This window comes from Sus scrofa, chromosome 15 (genome assembly GCF_000003025.6).
Source record: "Sus scrofa isolate TJ Tabasco breed Duroc chromosome 15, Sscrofa11.1, whole genome shotgun sequence".
Classification (NCBI taxonomy): Eukaryota; Metazoa; Chordata; class Mammalia; order Artiodactyla; family Suidae; genus Sus; species Sus scrofa.
The window spans coordinates 102,907,069-102,927,522 of NC_010457.5; the positions used below are offsets into that span (position 1 = coordinate 102,907,069).

At 38.2% G+C, this 20,454-nt stretch overlaps 1 long non-coding RNA gene across 2 annotated transcripts in view; it reads right to left on the reverse strand.

Moving 5' to 3' along the window:
* LOC102160045 overlaps positions 1-20,454 on the reverse strand; it is a 46,927-nt gene that overhangs the window by 2,995 nt on the left and 23,478 nt on the right. The window contains exons 1-3 of one of the 2 annotated variants that reach the window (XR_002339331.1): positions 19,991-20,226; positions 18,513-18,585; positions 3,264-3,349 (exon numbers count right to left, since the gene is read on the reverse strand). This is a non-coding gene — a long non-coding RNA (uncharacterized LOC102160045). Of the gene's footprint in view, positions 1-3,263; positions 3,350-18,512; positions 18,586-19,990; positions 20,227-20,454 lie in introns of those variants that run through there. The other variant, XR_308170.3, reaches the window with a different exon arrangement.

Consider the following 20,454-nt stretch of genomic DNA (forward strand, 5'->3'; position numbering starts at 1 on the left):
TTATAGAAAGAGCTCAAAAGTATTCCCATCTCCTCTCATATTTTGTGGAAATGTTTGTGTAAGAGTGATATTACTTCTTTAAATGTTTGGCAGAATTCACCACTGAAGACATCTGAGTCAGGAGTATCCTTTCTTAAAAGGTTTTTAGGAGTTCCCATCATGGCATAGCAGAAATGAACCCAAGTAGAAACCACAAGGTCATGGGTTCAATCCTGGACCTCACTCAGTGGGTTAAGGATCCAGCGTTGCCATGAGCTGTGGTGTAGGTCGCAGATGAGGCTCGGATCACATATTGCATAGGCCAGCAGCACAAGGTCCGACTGGACCACCTAGCCAGGGAACCTCCATATGCCATGGGTGTGGCCCTAAAAAAAATTCTTAACTTTGATCTCCATTAAAATATATATATATATTTATATATATGACTAATCGTGTACCTATTTCTTCCTGAGTGAGCTTTTTGTTTGGTTTGTTTTGTTTTTTGCTTTTTAGGGCCACACCCACAGCATATGGAAATTCTCAGGCTAGGGCTTCAATCAGAGTTGCAGTTGCCAGCCACAGCCACAGCCACAGCCACACAGGTTCCAAGCCGTGTCTGTGATCTACACCACAGCTCAGGGCAACGCTGGATCCCCAACCCACTGGGCAAGGTCAGAGATCGAACCTGCATCCTCACAGATACTAGTCAGATTCATTTCCACTGCACCACAATGGGAACTCCTTGAGTGTGCTTTGCTAAGTTGTATCTGTCAAGAAATTTGTTCATTGTATCTAATTTTTTTCTATTTATGACTGTAAAATTCCTTATAAATTTATTTTTATCCTGTAATGTCTTCCAGGTCTGTAATTATGTTTTAGCTTTCATTTTCGGTATTGGTAATTTGGATATTTTCTCTTTTTTCATGGCCTGTCTTATCAATTTTATTAATCTCCTCAAAAATAAGTTTTTAGATTAATCGAACTAGGATGTGTTAGAAGGGAGGGTTGAAAAAGCAATTTTACATTGAAGAAGTAGCAATGAACCTGAGACTTGAAAGAGATACTGAGTACAAGTGTCCCAGTGTAAATAAGAGACAGTTGGGTTCTAGGCCTTAGGTTGTTATTATGGCAGCTCAGCAGGGAGTGAGGGTTTAGACTAGGCGAGGGCAGAGAAATAGAAAGATTTCAACAACGATAAGTAACAAATGACTTAGAATTGATCAATTGATCATTTTTTTATTGCTGGTAATAAATAGCACATTTACTTAGCACTATGTGCCAGAGACTAGTCTAAGCATTTTAAGAGACTTAGTACAAGATCATGGAGCTAATACAAGAAAAGAGCAGTGTTTAAAATCCAGACAGAACCTATTTACCAACCTTTGCTGTTATGGCCTCTTGGATGGGAGATGGGGTTAGTAGATGAGAATTATTACATTTAAAATGGCTAAGCAATGAGGTCCTACTGTATAGCACAGGGAACTATATCCAGTCTCTTTGTGTTAGACCATGATGGAAGATAATATGAGAAAAAGAATGCATGTGTATATAGATAGATATATGATGAGGTCACTTTGCTGTACAGCAGAAATTGACACATTATAAATCAACTATAAAATTTTTAATAAATTTTTTAATAAAATTTTTTATTAAAAATCTAATAAAGTTTATAAAAAGATTAAAGACGAGAGGCTACACAGATGAGTTCTTTGTTTCTGCATTAAAAAACTGGGTACTATTTACTGAAATAAAAACATTATAGGAAAATTGTGTTTTAAAGAAAAATAATGAGTTCAGCTTTAGACAAAACAAAGATCAACATATTTATCACAACCTTAGAAAGAAACCCAACTCTGCAGGAATAAATTAAGGAAATCCTGTTATGGTATAATGGTAAAGGGCTTATGCGTATACCCTGAAATTGTTTAAAGCACATTTAGTTATAAATATGAATATATAATACTTTTAAATTTCCAAGGGTAAAATAAGAAGACAAAATGCTTCTTTGGAGTTCCAGTTCTGGTAGCTTGTATAGGTCTAACCTTCTACAGATAACAACTATGACCTCTGGACAAGATCTTAGAATTTTTTTGGAGGTAATGGAGAATGGCTAAAAGAAAGCATATGTTAGAGAGGGTTTGATCCTTGGAAAAAATAGAACACTGAGAGAAATATGTACTTATCAACTGAGGGCACTCCTCAGTCTACACAATATGAGGTCTAGAAATAAAGCAGAGACATTCAATTTTTTAATTATGAAGGAGTCAAAAAAAGGTGAATGGTATTTCAAGGACAGCTGTAAAAGAGGTAGGAAATCCTATAAACAAGAGGTGAACAGAAAGAGGAAATTTAAAAATCTGCCTATAAATTTTCCTCAAATCTTGGCTGACCCCTAAGCTGTGCATTCACAGTTAAAACCTCAAGGCATTTAAGAGGCAAACAATATCTGGAAGACTGAAAGATATGAGCAGAATTCGCAGGTGCTGCCCAGCACAAGGAAAACAAAATTTAGATTCACATTCTTCGAAGTGAGAAGGGTTTGGTAAACATCTCAGCCTTCGTTTGGACCCCAGAAGGACCATGTGGTAGAATAAAAACTACTTTCCAGAATGAAAGGATTCACTGTAAGACGAAGAAAATACTAAAAACAAACCCACCCTAAAAAAGAAAAACCAAGTCTCCAAGATAACCTGCCAGTAATTTAACTTCTTATCATACCTTAACACTTTTCCAGGAAAGATAGCAGAATACAACATCTAAATAACCCATCACCCTAAATATCCAAATCAAAAATCACTGCACAGAATATGATCTATAGCTAAGGAAAAATCAGTCAAAAGAAATCTACCAAAGTTAAAATAACTGATTATTATGTTAAAGAATGCACAGGGTATTATATAATGGGTCAAATTATGGAAATTTTCAGGAATGATTTGAAAGTAAAAAAAATAAATTATAACTGAAAAATATAATATCTGAAACAAAATAATTTTGTGTGGTATTAATAACTGAACAGAATTAAAAAAGGCATCAATGAACTCAAAGATAAAACAGAAAGAAAAGCAAATTAGGAAAAAATGAATATTGAACTGTCATTTGTTGCTGGTGGGAATGCAAAAGGCTACAGCTATTTTGGGAGACAGGCAGTTACTTAAAAAACTAGATATATGCTCCTACAATATAATTTAGCAACTGTGCTCCTTAATATTTAAGGACCTGAAAACTTACGTCTGCACAAAAAAAATGTGCACATAGATGTTTATAGCAGCATTAATTATAATTACCAAAACTTAGAGGCAATCGAGATGTCCTTCAGTAGATGGATAGATAAATAAACTGTGATACATCCAGCAAACAGTATTACTCAGCACTAAAAACAAATCAAAAAAAAAAAAAAAAAAGACAATCAGATCATGAAAACACATAGAGGAATCTTAAATGCATATTGCTAAGTAAAAGAAACTGGTCTGAAAACACTACACACTGTACAAAATCCAATGATATGACATTAAAGAAAAGACAAAACTATAGAGACAGCAAAAGATTATGGTTGCTAGGAATTGAAGAGGAAAGAGAGTTGAATATGCAGAACACAGAAGATGTTTAGGGCAGTGAAAAATACTCTAATACATGTCATCCATTTGTCCTGTCCAAGGAATGTGCAACACAGAGAGGGAACTCTAATGTAAATTATGGATTTGGGGTGAATGTTATGTGTCCATTGTGTCCATGTAGGTTCATCTATTGTAATAACTGTACAACTCCAATGGGGGATATTGATAGTGGGGAGTGTGCATATGTGGGGGCAGAAGTTATTTGGGAAATCTTGTACTACCCTTCAATTTCTCTGTGAATCAAAGTGCTCTAAAAAAGTCTTAATTTTTTAAAACATCTTAACAGATGTTTGTAGAAACTGACAAGCTGATTTTTAAAATTTATATGAAAATGACTAGAATAGCTGAATCAGTCTTGAAAAGGTAGAACAAAGTTGGAAGACATACTTCCTGATTTCAGGACTTATAAAGCTATAATATCAAGTTAAGTGAGGTGTCAAGTTAAGAATACATAATGAAACATAAATAAGGAACAAATACATAAAATTCATATTGGAACAGAAAAGAAAGCCCAGAAATAGGCCCACCCTTATATGGTGAATTGGTTTTTACAAACATACAAAAGAAATCCATTAGGCAAATACAGGAAAATCTTCTCTACAAATAGTGCTGAAACAACTGGGTAGCTGATGAAAAAAAAAAAAAAAAAATTGAACCTTGACTGCTACCTCAAATTTTACATACAAATTAATTTGAAACATTATTTTTTTTTTGTCTTTTTTAAGGCTGTACCCATGGCATATGGAGGTTCCCAAGCTAGGGGTCTAATCAGAGCTGTAGCTCTTGGCCTACGCCACAGCCACAGCAACGCGGGATCTGAGCTGCATCTGTGACCTACACCACAGCTCACAGTAATGCCAGATCCTTAACCCACTGATTAAGGCCAGGGATTGAACCCACAACTCATCATTACTGGTCAGATTCGTTAACCACTAAGCCATGACGGGAACTCCACATACAAATTAATTTGAGATAAATCATTTAGCTAATAGAAAAGGTAAAACTGTAACACTTCTAGAAAGGAAATTGCAATGTATTTTCACAAACTTAAGACAGATATAAATTTGTGCACAAGATTTAGAAACTATAAACCATAAAATAAAAAACTAAATAAGACATCATCAAAACTCAAACCTCCTCATCAAAAAAACAACACGAGGGAGTTCTCATCGTGGTGCAGTGGTTAACGAATCCAACTAGGCACGATGAAGTTGCAGGTTCGATCCCTGGCCTTGCTCAGTGGGTTAAGGATCCAGGGTTGCTGTGAGCTGTGGTGTAGGTTACAGACTCAGCTCGGACCCTGAGTTGCTGTGGCTCTGGCGTAGGCTGGTGGCTACGGCTCCAATTAGACCCCTAGCCTGGAAACCCTCCATATGCTGCGGGAGCTGCCCAAGAAATGGCAGAAAGACAAAAAAAAAAAAAAACACGAGTAATATGAGAAGGACAACTTGAGGCTGGGTGAGAGCATTCTCAATTCATATGGCTATAAAGGATGGTATCCAGAACATTTAAAGAATTCCTAAAACTTAAGGATAAAATGGACAACAAAATAGGAAAAAAAGATGCTTCGTCTAAAAAACATAAAAATAATCAATATGGGTAAAAAGGTGCTCAACATTATTAATTTTCAGTAAAACGCACATTAAAACTATAATAAGATACTACCACCCACATGCTACAATGGCTAAAATTTAAAGTCATCCACCAAGTGTTAGCAATTCTGTGGAAGACATGATACTCTCATATATTACCAGTGGGAGTATGATATGGTACAACCACTTTGCAAAACTCTTTAGTAGTTTCTTCTAAAGTTAAACATATACAACCCTATGACCCCACAATATCACTTCTACCTATTTACCCAAAAGACATGAAAGCTTATTTCTACAAAAAGTTGTACAAGAATGTCGATAGCAACCTTCATTTACAATGGCCTCGAACCACAAACAAGCCACCTGTCCATCAGCAAGGGAACCGTTTACATCAATTTTTATGTTCATACATTGGAAAACCAATTGGAAATAAAAAGAAACAAATCACCGGTACAAACAAGATAGATGAATCTCAAAATCATGTTGCAAGAAAAAAAATTAAACACAAAGTATAATCCCATATGTCTAAAGTTCTAGAAGAGGTAAAACAAAAACCTGGAGATAGAATTCTGATTGATGGTTCCCTGGGCTGGTTGGAAAAGAGAATGTATAGTGATGAGAAGAGTCATGAAGGAACTTACTGGAGTGAGGAAATGGTCTAAGATGTAGCAGGCTCTTTGTTTGATAAGTATACATTTGCCAAACTCTTTAAACTCTGTAATTAGTATCTGTACATTCAACTACACATAAGTTAAACCTCACGAAAATAGTAAAAAGAGAACAAAACAAAAACCCTAACATCTCTTTAAGTGACTACTAAAATGAACCATTTTAGCCACGTTTCTAATAAGTTCTGGTAACTTTGGTTCAATCTATCAAATTAAAAAAAAAAAAAAAAAGTCTAGCATTTACTGAACTTTTCCAGGCCTTCCTCTATTGTTTCAACAGAGAAAAATAAATAATAGAATAGTAACTGCAGCCAGATACAAGCAACCCAAATTCAAAAACAAGATCATCATGAGAAAGTACCTTTAAGAAATAACTCCAATAGAACAAAATGATACAGGTATATGGGGGGGGGGCTGAGATGAGGACATCAATTAAAACAATGGCATTTCTAATCTATCAATTCTATTCTCATTCGCTTATAATGTTTCACGCTTTCCATATTAATACTGTAAGAAGATTAAAACAAAATGATATGATTAGGTCTTTTAAATTTCTAAAAGAGCAGTTCGCTGACAACCTCTAGATGCTTTCTTTGGCCAAGAGATCACTCTGCCTGTAGTTAGATCTGGCCAATCCAAAGAACCAATTACACCCTATATTCTTGGGTTTGCATAAAGCTGGGTTTATTTGTAACCCTCCTCCCCTCCTTCTGGGAGGTAAAGGCCAGGAAATGAAAGGTTATTTTCTGCTTGGAAGGTCTTGTAAGACGAACTTGATAGTTTCACACAGAGGTGCCCCATTCATAATCACAACACCTAACAAAGAACTGGCTGTTCAGAGCTGCTTTAAATTCAAATGGAAAGACTAAGGAACATCTCCAAAGCATTCCTAACCCCCAATCTCTTTTAAAAATCAATTGTTTTCAAAACCCCTCCTTATGTTTCTATAGCAAACAGCTGCACAAGATAAACAAAGTGAAAGATCACACTGTATGGATGCTCTGTTCAGAGCCTAGATAAAGGAAGCTACAACATTGAAGAATTCTCTCTCAAACAATTTCTAACACACAATGCATAGCATAGAGATTTTACTGTGCTTATGCCACCAGGTCTCCTAGCTGCACAAATCATTAGAATTTGACAGGGTCTTCCAGATCTTGTGATACCAAGATTCACCATGTTACCCAAACTATCCTTGTCCCTTGTCATATATATATATATATACATTTTATATCATGTCTTCTTTGACAACTCATGCGAGGTATACTATAATAAATTGGAGGACTTTAATCGCAATTGAACATAATTGATACACAATTTCCTAATAAACCCAAATGAAGAGATAATTTCCTGATATAGTCTTTCTTTTTAAATCAGCAGTAAGAGAAGTATACCCCTAATACACTCTAAATGAGCCATGTTATTACAGCTGAATTATTACAAAAGGCTCCTTTTCATGTAGTCATACTGGCTTGAAAAAAACAAGGAATCTGTGTGGCTCCCTAATAAATGCATGGTAATCACATGCTTTCTTATTTTCTAGATGACTTCATGGATTATTTAATTTTAAATGTCCTCTACACTTAAAGGTGATTAAAAGCCAAATACTGAGACAACCATGGAACAATGCATTCTATGGTTAATGTGCTGTGGTTACTTACAGTGGGATGTTTTGAAATATCTGAGAAATCTAGAAAACAGGAAACCTTATTGAAACTGTAACTTCTTTAATCTTGAAATAATCAAACCACAAAACCCAATGCTATTTGATGTAGTACTCATAAGCTTAAATCCTCCTTCCCATCTCTAGTCACATAATGCCTACATTTCGTGCTCTTGTTACTCTTTGTAATTTTTCTTCTTCTTAGATTTTCATTCATTTTTTTCCCCTTCTTTTGTGTCTTAAGATTGCCTGCCAGAGAATTCTTATGCATTCTATTGTGACCTTGTAACCACATCTCAGCTATAGAAGATGGTGAACTTCAAATATTTTAATGCTCTGCATCTTGATTTATTAATTCATTCTTTGACTCAGTCGCTATAGCATAACCCCCACGACGTGACAGTCACGTAAATAAAATAACTTCAGTGATCCTACACAACTGGATGTCTAGAAGGTCCTAAGGTCTAGCTACTTGTAGATGGTCATCTTCTCCTTGTGTCTTCACATTGTCTTCCCTCTCTGCATTTTTAGGACAGGTTATGTGTGCAATTCAGTGTTGCATTCCCCATATACCTCACACGGTACCTAGTATACAATTGTGGCAAACAAATGTATGTTCAATAAATGGATTTACCCTTGTCCTGGATGCTTTTAAGATGACAAACTCAGAGAAGCCTACTAAACATTGTACCTTCCTCTTTAGATTGTTTTATCTTTTAATAAAAAAAACTTCAATTTGACTACATCGTATCTCATTACAATTACTAGCTTGGGTTCCTTCTTTTATATTTTATATTGACAAATTAGTATCCATATCTTGCCACGTCTGAGGATTTTTAAAACCTTTCCTTCTTTCTTTGTATACAAGTTAAACCTTTAGGGTTTTTTTACTGGTGCTTTTCTACTGTCCCATTTTAATGAGGTCTCTATTGTGATTTTTACCACAAAAAAATATATATATGTGTATATATATTTGAAGATCAGAAGTAACATGTAAACACTTTTCAGCATAAATTGCAACTATTTGGCAGACAATATCCCAATCAAAATTCTTACATGAATTCAACAGCCATTGACCACTATAAATCCAGGAAAATCATATTGTTCTGTGTGGCAGGTTGTTAGAAAGAACCTAAGAGAGCTTTAACTAAGGGGCCAGGGACATTACTATGCATTTGTCTATTTAACCTTGATTCAAGCAATAAGAGCATTGTGAGCATTTCTATGGAAGCTCAACCACCCAACATAAAGCCCAGTAAGATAATAACAAAAATCCTCATCCACCTTTACAGGCCTCTTAACACCTGCCACCCAGTGAAGATTCCTGTGGAACCCAACTCCCAACTCCCTCCTCACATGCTTATTGTTACTTGTGACAAGGTCCATGAACCATTCTAAAGATGCTGTCCACCCTTTAATATCCTGCACAACCCTAAATTATGCACAGCTGAGCCATCAGCAGCTAAGGAAAACGTTCAAAGAATAGCTATTCATAGTAGAGCCCAAAATGCAACACGAAGACCAAAGGGCATCAAAAGAATGAAGATTCAAAGAGCAGAATGTTGGAGTGAGACAGAGAGGCTCTTGAGAGAAAAGGAAACTTTGAGACACCACTTGCACAAGGGATTGAGACAAGTGACCCTGTTTATCTACACAGAGCTTGGCTTCCTTTAATTAGTTATCTCGGCAGGAGGAATTTGTGATTCTGAGACCATTACAAAGGCCAAGTAATATTCAGATACACCTCTTATGCATCCTGAAAACCTTGGAGTATCCAACTAGAGAAAACAACGAGAAATAAAGGAAAGAAGGAAGGAAGGAAGCCCTGACATTTTGTCAGAGACTGACTTTTTCTGGCTGGTTGCATTTACTCAGATGCAGTTGAAGTGGATATAGTTCATATTTTACCACATCTCATCTGTTCCTATGCTGAATACCATGTAGTGTTGTATTTCTGAGGGATGCAAAACCTGAATATAAGTCAAGCACAGACCTAAATTTTTATGACATGCAGTCTACTGAACACATAATAATTTCAGTGACAATAGGAATACCTTCATTTTTGTTACATTTTACAATTTAAAAAGCATTTTGAATAGAAGGTGAGTTTCATTTAAGCAACAATATTTGAAGAAATTTCACAAAATTTTTGATTGCCTCTGATAAAAATATGTTTCTATAAAAAATGGCATGGAAAATTTATTTTTTTTATTTTTATTTTTTGGTCTTTTTGTCTTTTTAGAGCCACACCCACAGCATATGGAGGTTCCCAGGCTAGGGGTCTAATGGGAGCTGTTGCGGCTGGCCTACGCCAGAGCCACAGCAACACCAGATCCAAGCCATGTCTACGAGACCTATACCACAGCTCACAGCAATGCCGGATCCTTAACACACTGAGCGCAGTCAGGGATCAAACACTCAACACCTCATGGTTCCTAGTCAGATTCGTTTCTGCTGCGCCACAACAGGAACTCCTATTTTTTTTAATTTTTTAAATGATTTTAATTTTTTCCATGATAGTTGGTACATGGAAAATTTAAATAAGACAGTTTAAAGCACCTTAATACCACATGCACATGGACAAACTGACAATAAAGTGTTGATAAATATCTTTTTAGGTGTAGGTTATATAATAAATAGTATAAAAATATAAATATTATAAAATAAAACACACAATACCTTAATTACTTAATAATCCATCATAGTGAGCATTTAGTTTCTAATTATTTGCTCTTTAATATGGGGATAAACATATAACCTATCTCTGATTATTTCTTTAGGAGTCATTTCTAGAAATGGAAATAGGGGACTAAAATGTATGAATAGGTGTAAATCTCTCCCCACATATTCCAGACACTGTTGCCAAGAAATAACTGTACCAATGCATATTTTCATCAGTAGACCATGAGAATATTCAACCTAATAACTTCCTCAATTCTATCAGTTTTTAAAATTTCTGCTAAAACAAGGGGTCATGGGGAAAAAAAATAAGTTTGTAGTTTCCTTTGGCCTGTTAAAATTTTTTTACAGATGTAAAAAAATTAATTTTATATTAATTTATAATGAGGGTTTGTTTTGTTTTTTTCGTCTATCTTCCCCTATAGACTATCAGTTCTATGAGAGCAGGTTGTCATGCCTGTTTGAGCCTAGCACAGGGCCTGGTGGTCAAATTTTTCATTGAGTACATAAGTGATTATGGGTTTTGGGGGGTTTTTTTGTTTTTTTTTTTTTTTGTTTTTTTTTTTGCTTTTTAGGGCCAAACCCACAGCTTATGGATGTTCCCAGGCCAGGGGTTGAATCAGAGCTGCAACTGCCAGCTTACACCACAGCTACAGCAACTTGGGATCCATGTCTGCAACCTACACCACAGCTCACAGCAACGCGAGATCCCCAACCCACTGAGCGAGGCCAGGGATCAAACCTGAGTCCTCATGGACGCTAGTCAGATTCAATATCTGCTGAGCCAAGACAGGAATTCATGTTATTTTTAATGATTGTGTTTTTTTTATATCCACTTTTGTTTATCAGCATTTTTGCTTGACTCGAAATGACAAAGCTTCTCTCTTTGATCAGACTAATCAGGCTCCTTTGAGCCCTGTTCTTGACTAGGCCTCAACCCTGAGAATTCACAGACTCTCAATATAACTTATTTCGCCCATTCCCTTTTCCTGACATTAAATGACTTAAACACTAAAATAGTTTCTAACAGTTCAAGGCTGCACCCCTGGGATGATCCCATCTCCCTTAAAACACCTGCCTGAGAAAGCTCAAGGCTGCCAATAGACCTTGCTATTTACTCAAGCCGATACCTGATGGTAGGCTTCGAACCACTTTTTCTTAGAAACATTTACTAAAAAGGGTTTTGCAATTATTAATATTTCTTCTATCCCTTTGAGATGAATACATGTCTCCTATAACTCACAAGCGTCTTTCTCAAGGACCTGAAAGCCATTCCTTTAAAATGTAATGATCAGGTAGGGTAGGCTGTATAGTTCAGCCTCTGTGGGAATATAGAATTCTAACTCTAATAATTGCCAGCTAATACACAGCTGACCCAATTGGGATCTACACCGACCAACCCTTTGTCAATTTTCACATCCCCTACTCTGCACAGCTCCAATACACCCCTTTCCCACTCCCTCATTCTCTTGAAAAAACCCAGATACCTCTGGACAAATCAAGTTGAGTTCAGTTCACGCTAGACCCTCTTCCCTACTGAAGTAGTATATTACTGACTAAAATCTATTCTTACCACTTTAACTACTATCTAGTTTCACTTAACTTTGACAGAAGCTTATCCCTGTCTTCTCTACCATTTTTGCTAATACCAGTGAACCAAATAGTCTAATGAAATTAGTTGTAGTATATTTCTGCAGGGAGTTTTATGACACTGGTATCAACCAACTGATATTTTCTGTGTGGTTATACACATGTTTTGCTTCCATTCACCAGAAGAATTAGGTTTATATAGGTTGTAATTTGAATAACTTGTGAGACCACTATTTCCAAGCACAAAGTCCCATAGGCCATTAAATGCTGCACAATCTTTTAGCATGTGCTAAAACTTTACTATTAGTCTCTTGGCTTGTGCCAAAAATATATTATCTGAACCAACTGAGAGAGTACCAAATCTCATGACTACCTTTCTAAAGGTTTTCCATATTTTACACGCTCCTGTTTAATCCACCTGACTGTGTTTTAGCAGTCCACGAGTAAGTTGTAAGAGTGGCTACCATCAGTGGGTGCTGACAGAGTATCCGCCTCTGTTCAAGACACTCTACAGGCTTCCCCTCAAAACCTACCAACAACACAGTAAGATTGATATTCTTAAAGATAAGGAAACTGAGATTCAAAAAGTTCAACAAATTGCCAAAGCTACCAGAGCCTGTAAATAATAAAGCCATGATCTGAATCATAGACTATTTGACTTCAAAGTCTGCATTTTTTCTACTACACTTTACAACCTAATGACATATAGGGATACATTGATTTGGGGCTATTTTATACTTCTCGTTTTTAATAACTAACATGGGGAGTCCCGTCGTGGCATAGCAGAAACGAATCCGACTGGGAACCATGGGGTTGCTGGTTCAATCCCTGGCCTCACTCAGTGGGTGAAAGATCCGGTGTTGCCGTGAGCTGTGGTGTAGGTCACAGACCCAGCTCGGATCTGGCATTGCTGTGGCTGTGGTGTAGGCCGGCAGCTGTAGCTCCAATTCAACCCCTAGTCTGGGAACCTCCAACTGCTGCGGGTGCAGCCCTAAAAAACAAACAAAACAAAATAAAACAACACACAAATTAATAACATGTAGTCAAAACAAAAGCAAATGTGAGGGAAAATTATACTCAGAATAAATGTTGTAATTATAAAGAAAGGAAAAAGAAAAAACAGGCTGTGGCAAAGCAAACTCCAAAGCAATCGAGAGGCTTCTAAACTTCTCGCTTTCTTTAAGGGAGCTAAAATTCATTTCTCTGAAAACTCTCGCTTTGGAATTGAAGGTGGCATACTGTGGGAAGACCAAGGAAATTAAACTTTTTTAATCTTATTGATTCCTATTTCTTTCATTCCATCTGTTTCCTTGGCATGGGGAAGGGGGTGACGATCAACGCAGAGTAAGTTGGCTCTGTCAGTCAGAAGATAGGAACTGACAAACCAGACACAGGCTTGGGAAGGCCTTCCATGAGGGAGAGGCTCTGTGCCAGATGACAGGACTCACGGAGAGTCTGACAAAATGTTGCAGACAATCAGGAAGCGTCTGATCCAGATTTCATAGATAATAAGCCGGCTCTTTTCCGTGTGCATGCGCATAGATTTGAATATTTCTGGTCAAGTGCCTCATCTTTGCATAGAACAGGAAGTACATCACAGTGAGAAATTAAATGAAAGGCGGCAAGAAAGAGGGTCAGAAATAAAGAGAAAACAAACGACTTAAGTTAGTCGCACAGAAACCTGAGAATTCCAAGTCCCTAGAGCATAATGTCCTGTTATGAGGGGCACATGCTTAAAAAGTTAACATGTCTCAAATCATTACTAGAGTGCAAAGATATTGGAATTTCAGGATTTTCTATAGGTTTAAACCCTCTTTACAATCATACAGCGTTCATTTGCTGTTCTACCACAAAGAGCCTGTTTTGCAATTTCTGTAAGTTGTCTCCAACATAAACTCTAAAATAGGCATAAAAACATGATAATTTTGACACACGAATCTGAAGTAGATCACGAGACAGTCATGTGATCCAATTCTATTAAGAGATATAAATTCTATATGTCCTTATTAAGAACTTTATGCAGAAGGGGTTTCTACTCTGGCAGAGAAAAGACTAAAATGGAAAAGCAGTTCATCAAAGGAAGCTCATTTTGTTGGGAGCCAAGAGACCCATATATGGCAAGGCTGGAAAATGAATCAATTTTACCATTTCATTGCTCTCTCCGCCCCACCCCCCACCACCATTAAGCAAAAGGCAAAAAGCTATCTCTGTGCCTGCTTTCTCCTGGATTTGAAGGCTCCATCAAAACAGAAGAGAAATGTCAAAAAATCTAAGCCTCTGAAAAAAGCGCAAGACTGATTTAGAAAATCCACCTGTGAAAAATCTGGTTATAAAACCCTCTTGATTCGACCCTCATAATTCAACTTTTATGGGTTGTGTCCTTAAAAAAAAAAAAAGTGATATTGGAGTCTTAACCCTCAGGACCTCCGAATGTAACCTTATTTGGAGATAGGGTTTCTACAGAGGTAAAGTAAGTTAAAATGAGGTCCTTAGTGTGCATCCTAAGCCAATATGACTCATGTCCTTATAAAAAGAGGAAATTTGGACAGAGAGAGGTTTCACACAGTGAGGATTTCATACAAAGAGACACAGAGAGAACAAGGTTATCTATCAGCCAAGGAGAGACGTTTGGAAGAGCTATTTCCCTCACAGCCCTGAAGGAATCAACATTGCCAGCACTTCAGATTTCTCACCTTTTAGCTGTGAAACAATAAATTTCTATTGTTCGAGCAACCCAGTTTGTGGTACTTTGTTATGGCAGTTCTAAAAAATGAGTATAGATTTTGGCATTGGAAAGTGGGGTGCTGCGATAACAAATACCTTGAAACGCGGAAGTGCTTTAGAACTGGGTATGCATAGAAGCTGGGACAGTTTGAAAGTACATGATAGAAAGAGTCTAAAATGCCTCTAACAGAATGTCTCTAGAAATGTGAACATTGGGAGTTCCCGTCATGGCACAGCAGAGACGAATCTGGCTAGAAACCATGAGGTTGTCAATTCAATCCCTGGCCTCGCTCAGTGGGTTAAGGATCTGGCATTGTTGTGAGCTGTGGTGTAGGTCACAGATGAGGCTCAGATCTGGCGTTGCTGTGGCTCTGGCGTAGGCTGACGGCTATAGCTTTGATTAGACCCCTAGCTTGGGAACCTCCATAAGCTGTGGGTGCAGTCCTTAAAAAAAAAAAAAAAAAGGGAAAAAAGAAATGTGAACATTGAAAGTACTTTTGGTGAAGTCTCAGTAAAAAGGAGAACCATGTTATTGGAAACTGGAGGAAAGATGGTTCTTGTTATAAAGCGAGCAGTGGAGGACTTGGTTGAATTGTAATCTATGCAATGGAAAGTAGAACTTAGAAGAAAGGAACTTGGATATTTAGATGAAGAGATTGCTAAGCAAAGTGTTGCAGGCCCAGCCTGGTTTCTTCTTGCTACTTATAGTAAAATGGAAGAGAGAGAGAAATTGAAGAGGCAGAAGGAACCACAACATGAATATTGGGAAAATACCCAACCTATCCATATTGCCAAAAAAAAATGGAAGCACACTCCAGAGAAAACTTCAAGGATGTGGCTGGACAACCATTTGCTAAAGAGATTAGGCATGCGACTTGTGGATCCAGTCAACCACCTCAGCAGAAACAGTGCCCATTTGGGAATTCCCTTGTGGCCCAGCAGATGAAGTATCTTGCGTTCTGGTATTGTTACTGCAGCGGCCTGGGTCACGGCTGTGGTGCAGGTTCCATCCTTGCCCAGGAACTTCTGCATGCCACAGGCACAGCCAAAAAAAAAAAAAAAAGAAAAAATGGAAGGACGCACTGCCCATCTGGACTGAAGGGAACAGAGCCAAGACAAAATGAAGGGAGGCTACAGGCAGGAAAGGGGCTGGTAGAGCTATTAGGCTGCAACGTGTGTTAATGTTCAACACATTCGAGAAGTATGACCTCCAAGGCTGTTCAGAGGCTAGTGCCACCATGTGCCCACAGGACAGGCTGGGGGTGGGGCCCACGGTGGCCCTAGCCTCTATTCCAGAGGGCAGGCTCACCGCCTCCATTTAACATGGGGAAGCGAACCTGTCATTCTCAGCTCCCGCCTCCTGACTTCTGTATCTATGGTCTCACTTCCAGTAACCCAAGTTCAAAACATCAGCAATGACACTTTTCCTTTTACTCATACTTAGTTAGGACTTGGTCCTGTTGATTCTCCCATGCTTCACAATTATTACTCTGGATAAGTTCATTTTTTGTACTTCAGTAATAAAAAGCATTCTTAACTACCTTTATGACATTGTATTAAGAATTTTATGTGGTTTTATCTTTTATCTTTTTTTTTTTTTTTTTTGCCCAGGCCCATGGCATGAAGAAGTTCCCAGGCTAGGGGTCTAAGTCGTGCCGCAGCAGTGACAAAGCCAGATCCTTAACCCACAAAGACATCAGGAAACTCAAGAGTTTTGCTCCTTAACTTTTATAACAGTACAATGGGATGGCACGCTGTTCATATTCTTTTCACAAGTCAGGAAATTACGGTTCAGAGAGGTACTGAATGATTGTATTTGCCCAAGGCTGTACAGTGGTGATGTATCAGAGCAGAGACTATAGAATAAGATCTTCCTGAGACCTAAACCACAGTCTTCACTGACAGACTCCCTTCTTTAAGACATGTCTCATTGCCCTTTCTTCCTGGCTATCCCCACTATTACCAACACAAGTTTCCTAATCCTTCATCCCTTTATTATTGCAAAAATCTCCTTGCATTTCTCCCCAACTCCTGTCTCTCCTTCCAAACTCCCTTTTTCACTTCATCTAAAAAAAATGAATGTCCAAAAGTCACTCCTTAGCTCAAAAGCTTACTGTGACTTCTCATTACCTATCAGATAAAGACAAAACATTATAAACTAGTATTCCATAATATCTTTACTCATCATGCCACCTGTTAAAATCTTGCCCATCTTAAAGACCCATCTTTTTCATCTGAACATTTCACTCGGAAAAGTGTTCTCCCTTCTTAAAATTCTGTGATATTCGTCTAAACTTCCCCCAGGCATGGTATGTCAACTAGTGAGACTGAAATCATCTTGCCTCAAAACTTCCGCTCCCAGGGTTCTCCGGCTACCTGCCAACCACTCACCATTCACTTAGAATCCTGATGCTGCCTTGACTCCTCCTCCTTTTCACATTATCTCTGCTAAATCCTATTGTTTGTTCTGCCAGCAAAGGTCTCTCAATCTATCCCTTCCTCTCCATTGTCACTATTTCAGTTCTCATTCGTGCTCCTTAGACTTGAGAACTACCACTCATTTAAATTTCCAGCCCCAATGAGCAAAGACTGACAGGACAGAGGGGCCAGAGGAGGGAAGCTTATGATAGGCTACATGGAAAGACCTAAGCCTAGAGAGAATAAAATCCACATCACTCGGGGGTGTGGGGAATGAGGAGGAGGAGTGGTGGTGAGAGGTGCCAAAAGCCTGATGATGAGGAAACTGAGGAGAAGAAAACCCCAGGTAGGAAAAAGGAGAAAGAGATTATGCATCAGATCCCTTTAACTTAGTTTTGGAAGTAAAGTTTCGCATGCTTTTTAAATTATGTGTTGGCTGTTAACATGGCTTCATTGACATTAACTCTTTTCTTTGAAACAAGGTAGATATCTTTTCTAGCACTACCTTCTCTACTCCTTAGCTCTCAAATGGCTACTTAAACTGCTTCTGCTTGACACTGGAGGCTCTGAACCCGTGGCTCCAGCCCACTATTCCTCGGCTGCCCTTCCCCTCCCAGGCCCCACCACTGTACACCTCCAACATGCCTTCTCCACGGGAAAGGCACTCTTCTCCCCCTGAAACTGCCCGCCTCCAACCTCTTAAAATCCTCTCCATTCCTCAGAGTCTATATGCCATCTTACCTAGTTCGTCAACTGGAAATGCTCGTTTCCTCCTTTGAACACAAACAAAATCTTTCTCTATTTTTTTCTAAGCTCTGTTTCCTTTCTAATCCTGCTTGTCTCAAACTAGAATATTCACCTGTCTTAGCTTCTCACTACAATGGACATAGCCCTCAAGGACTAAGGTCTGCTGATCTTGATATATCTAACCAACTATCGTACACAAAATAGATCCTCCATACATAGCTACCAAAGCAAATGGCATTTAACCCCAAAGGCCTTCCTTATTTTTGCCCCTATTAGGCACTGCGGTGATTTATCTGCAAGGTTTTTGCATGGGAAAGCTTCTCATGGAAAATCTTAGCCTCTTTATTATAGACGAAGCATCAATTAAAAAGCACAAAGTGACACAGTCTGAACCTAGAATATATCCTGAGGCCCAGTCCAAAGAAAGACAAATTTAAAGTTGTACAAACCAACAGTGGGAGGACCGTCTATACTTAGTGACTAGTCTGTCAGAGTGAAAAACCTCAAGTGGGTTGTAAATATAGGGTTGATTCTTTGGGAGATTTTTCTTCTATTTGCTGATTCAGCTCCTACAATCAAGAGATTTTGTTGTTGTTCAATTTTACTTAAGGCAGACTAAATCAACTGATTTCATGTTTATTCCTGATTTTTGTTTTTCTTACCTTGGCTAAACTCTATGCTTTACAAGGCCCTTTCAGTTTTAGTGATCAAAAATATACTTTTATCCTTTTTATTTTTTGGAAACCATTTACTTCTTTGCTGGTATCTTCTATGGAACTCCAATGAACTTGTTACAAATTGTGATTTTTAAAGTTGTTGGAATCCACCAGACACTTACCTTGTAACATGCTAGTTCAAGACAGTGATGGATTTTCCTCCAGCATTCATTAGGGCCCATTGGAAATTCATGTCTGCACAACATGTAGATGGAGAAGGCTCACTGGTTGGTATAAAATGGTTGTTTAACATTTTGTTTTCCCAAATATCCTAGTCTAACTCCTTTCATGATCCTCATCCTCTAGAAATAGAAGGTAATATTGAAGGCGTATCTTTCAAGGGACGGCGCATTTCAGAAAATCCAGACAACCCAGTGTTTACGTACGTATGATGACCTTAAATGGGGAAATTAAGCAAAACAACAATGATTAAAGTTTCCCAAGCATTGATTGGGCATAGGTTTTAAAAAGCTTTCTCCAACAGCTACATGATATGGTCATTAGGCATTTAGGGGAATAACTAGAAGATTAGACAAAGCAGACCAGCGCTCCCCCATCCCCCTAAGCCCCCGCAAAACTCTAGGCCAAAATAAGAAAAAGAAAAAGCCCTTTTGGGCCTACCATGTATTAATTACCAGCAACCTATGTTGTTCTTGAACAGTTGCTGACTTTCCCCATCTTTCACCCATCTCCCCAAGTAACAGTCCTCCAAACCTAAAACTTTGGTTTTTGATAATTTGTCCCCATTGCAGGCACTCATGTGTGCACACGTTCTCTATTTCTCTCTCTCACACACACACACAGTTTTTCTTTCATATTTGGATTTGCAGAAGGTCAGAGGGAAAGGAGAGGAAAGGCTTTTAAAAAAAAAAAAAGAAAAAGAAAACCTCCAGTAAGTTTGATCTAAACAAAATGGTTATTCAAATGGGTCCCCTACTAATTTCACAAAGATGCGTGATAATATTCAACATATGGCTTTAACTACGTTTTTTAATATTAGAAATTGAATGCACATTTTAAGACACAAGTTTTGCTGATATGCTGTTGATAATATAGGAGAACTATTTTCCATTTGTTTCTAATTATCTTAAAGACAGCCTGGGGATCATTTACCCATGGTTTAAGAGCACTCAGATAAGTCCACAGATGCGACAGGCGGGCATGTGTGTCAGCTACTGCAGTGGGGCTACGTGAGGGTGGCTTAGCCAAGACTATCCTCTTATGTCTGAAACCACTAGATACGGTTCCTAAGGTCAACCAGTGCTGAAAAATAAAATCCTTCCTTTGTCAACATTCTTAGGGTGTGGGCTCTGGAGCCAGACTGCCTGGCTCCACCATTTAACTAGCTGGGTGATGTTGGGCAAGTTAGTTAACCTCTCCTTGCCTCAATTTCCTCATCTGAAAAATGGGGATGTGCCTACATTCTATGGCTATCACGAAGATGAAAACATCCAGCCAGATATTGAAAGTGCTTGCTGATTGATCTGGCCTTAGCTTAATTCTCAGCTTCATCTCTCTCTTTGCCTCCCCATCCCCAACTCTTCTCCTTGAATCTTGCCCCCAAGATTTCTTCCAATTCTTCCAAATTGAATTCCCTTACCTCTCCAGGAACAAGTTGTCTGCTTCCCGCCAATGTCCGTTCCTCTTCCGGGTCCAGTGCAGAGAGCATTCCCTCCAGTCTGAGCTACCTGGTCCTTACCTACTGCCCACAGCTCCCTGGGTTTCCTATTATAGGGTGTGTAACACACCATCTGAATACTCATTGGTCTACTCCCACTAGACTCTAAGCTATGAGGTAGGAATTGAATCCATCTCATTTCTTGTTGCAGTATCACCTTGTAAAAAATTACTTTGCACTGCAATTTAACTGGGTTTTTTTCCCTTTGCAAAGGAGGGGGGAAAAAAACTTCCTCCTTCTGTGTATGCATCTGAAATAGATAATACAGAAGAGGTAGGGGAGAATTATATGCTAACGTGAGAGCACTTTTAAATTTTAATACATCTTGAGATTTGATGAGTCCTTTCAATCTGAAAATTCACATTCCTTCAGCTCAGGGATTTATT